General features: G+C 48.1%; 1 protein-coding gene across 1 annotated transcript in view; it reads left to right on the top strand.

The window, feature by feature from the left end:
• The window catches only part of LOC147032428 (corticotropin-releasing hormone receptor 2-like), a 162671-nt gene extending 162567 nt beyond the window's left edge, over window positions 1-104 (top strand). The window contains exon 12 of the mRNA XM_085870050.1: window positions 1-104. This exon is cut by the window's left edge and continues 1650 nt beyond it. The gene's annotated coding sequence lies outside the window, so the exon portion shown is untranslated.
• Window positions 105-2972: the final 2868 nt, after the last annotated feature.

Raw genomic sequence — 2972 nt, 5'->3', positions numbered from 1 at the left:
GAACACCACAGGGACTTTGAGGAAGGAAAGCAGGGAATTTGAAGGTGGGTTTGGGGTGGATTAACGGGGGTAGAAAAGATCGAGGTTTTGGATGGGGGAAGATAAGAGGTGGTGGTGAACAGCTGTTTTGAAGGCCTGGAGGGAAGAATTGTATTGAACAGAGTGTGGGAGTTTATTCCAAAGGTGGGGGAAAAAAAGAGGAATGAAAGAGTGATGAGCAGTGATTCGTGATTTTGGTAGTTTTACCAGAAGGGGGTTGTTGGCAGACCTCGAGCACCCTGCAGATACATGGTGTGGACATATCGCAGACAGAGCGGGGGGGGCAAGACTGGAGAGGAGACGGTAGAGACAGAAAGACCACCAACTTGCCTGCGGTGAGAGCGTGAGAGGCCCAAAGACTCAGCCTCATCGCGGGAGATGCCAATGATCCGAAATGCCTTGGTTTCCACAGCGTGAAGCCGAGAAAGGTGAGAGGCAGGAGCACCAACCCAGAAGGGAGAGCAGTACTCCATCAGGCTGCGGACGAAAGCTTTGTACGTCGTCAGAAGCTCAAGTTGGCCAAGGAAGGACTTTGCACGATGGAGGATTCCTAGTAGGCAGCTGGCTTTTGAGGCCAGGTTGGAAATGTGGCTTTCCCAGGAAAGATCATGGCAGACAGTGACCCAGAAGCTTGAATGAAAGGACTTCTTCCAGAGGATTGTTGAGAAAGTAGATTGGGAGGGTGGGGGGTGTTTCTAAACGGTCCTTTCGGAGAGATGTAGTGAGAATGAGATTTGTCAGGATTGAAAGACATGTTCCACGTATTGGATCCTTGAAATAGGTATATTGAATGCTATTAGGAGACATCAAAAACCATTCAGTGGAGGAAATTGAAACTTTACCACATGTTACATGACCATGTTATATAGCGGTCACTCTTTTGAGGTCAACATACTCTACCGGTCAAAAGTTTTAGAACACCCCCATTTTTCAGTTTTTACTGAAATTTAAGCAGTTCAAGTCCAGTCAATAACCTGAAATGGTACAAAGCTAAGTGGTAAACTGCCAGAGGATAAAAAAAGCTTAGGTTAGCAAAAATTGAAAAAATAATGTAAATTTCTCAGTTGATAAAAAAGGCACTTTTCAGGAAACAAGTAATGGTTTAGCAACTGCAGCTGTTCTGCAGCAATGGAAGTAAATTAAGTCTTGAAAGTTGATGCAATCAATGGCTGCAGGTGTCCCAACTTTTATTGATTAGTTACAAACCCTCTGTCTGTATAAAAGCAGTGTTGGAACAGACTGTGTTGCTACGCCCTCTGAAGCATTATTTGGACAATATTGCACTGCAGGACGTAGTATATTGCTATCATAATGGCAAGAAAAAGACAATTAACAAAGGAAGACAGACCATTATAAACATTAAAAGTGTAGGTCTTTCCTTTGGAGAAATTGCAAAGGAAGCCAAGGTGTCAGTGAGTACAGTTTCCTACACCATCAAAAGGCACTTGGAAACTGGAGGAAACTCTGACAGGAAGAGGTCTGGAAGAACCAAAGCCTCAACACAATCAGAAGACAAGTTTCTGAGAGTCAACAGCTTGCGTGATAGGCGGCTCACAAGACAGCAGCTTGAAGCACAGCTTAACACTGGTCGAAGTAAGGAAGTCTCAGTTTCAACTGTGAAGAGAAGACTTCGAGCTGCAGGTTTGACAGGTCGAGTGGCAGTAAGAAAGCCATTACTAAGATCAGGTCAGTCAGGTCAGGTATGGGAGCATGTTCCAGAACAGCGCGTCGCTGCGTCCACTTTCCGCCGGTACTCTAGGGGCCTCCGTCTGGCCATCCCCCAGGCAGATGCCAGGCTCATCCCCATCTCTTTGAGATGCTGATCAACCTGTTGCAACCATGAGGAACGTGGTCGGCCCACTGGCCTCCTCCACTCATGAGACTCCCTCGCTGAGAGAATCTGATGAGCAGGATCAGCGTCAGGAAAACGAGCCACATGTCCATACAGCCGCAACTGACGCTCACGGACTATGCAGGTAACAAATCTCATCGGAGTCTCTCTCAGCAACTGCTCGTTGGACACAAAATCCGACCAGCGATAGCCAAGGATTCTCCGAAGAGACCTGGTACCAAAGGAATTAAGTCTCCGTCTCAGATCCTTGGTCAGAGTCCAAGTCTCGCACCCATAGAGCAAGACTGGAAGTACCAAGGACCTGAAGACTCGGACTTTCGTCCTCCCGCACAGGTACCGGCAGCGCCACACCCCATGATCCAGTGAATCCATGAGTCCTCAGGCCCGACCCAGACGTCTATTGACCTCTGACTCGCAGCCAGCAGAGACATGAATATCACTGCCAAGGTAAGTGAATCTCTCCATGACCTCAACATCCTCACCACAAACAGACACAGACAGGACAGCAGCATCCAAGATGTCACCGAAAGCCTGGATCTTAGTTTTGACCCAAGAAACCCGTAATCCCAACGGCTCCGACTCCTCATTCAGCACCTCGAGGGCCCCAAAGAGGATGTCTAAAGTCTCCGCAAAGATGACTGCATCATCTGCAAAATCAAGGTCCGAGATCTTGACATTCCCAAACGATGCACCGCAACTTGATCTCTCCGACAGCCTCCCTAAAATCCAGTCCATACAAGTGCTGAAAAGTGTGGGGGCAAGTACACATCCCTGACGAACTCCAGTAACAACTGGAAATATGTCAGAGATGGTACCACCACACTTCACAGCACTCTCAGTACCAAAGTAGAGTTCAGACATCAGGTCGATCAGTTTTGGTGGCACCCCACGAAGACCAAGAATCCTCCAGAGGACATCCCGATTCACTGAATCGAACGCTTTACAGAGATCAACATAGGCTGCAAGCAGCCCCTGCCGAAACTCTCGTCTGCGTTCGGTGAGGACACGAAGTGCAAGGATACGGTCAATCGTTGACCTCTTTGGTGTAAAGCCTGACTGCTCTGGACGCTGGTGCTCAAGC

The sequence above is a fragment of the Eptatretus burgeri genome, chromosome 2 (genome assembly GCF_056783735.1).
Source record: "Eptatretus burgeri isolate ZD-2024b chromosome 2, Ebu_testis_v1, whole genome shotgun sequence".
Classification (NCBI taxonomy): Eukaryota; Metazoa; Chordata; class Myxini; order Myxiniformes; family Myxinidae; genus Eptatretus; species Eptatretus burgeri.
This window is presented reverse-complemented; position numbering and strand designations above follow the sequence as displayed.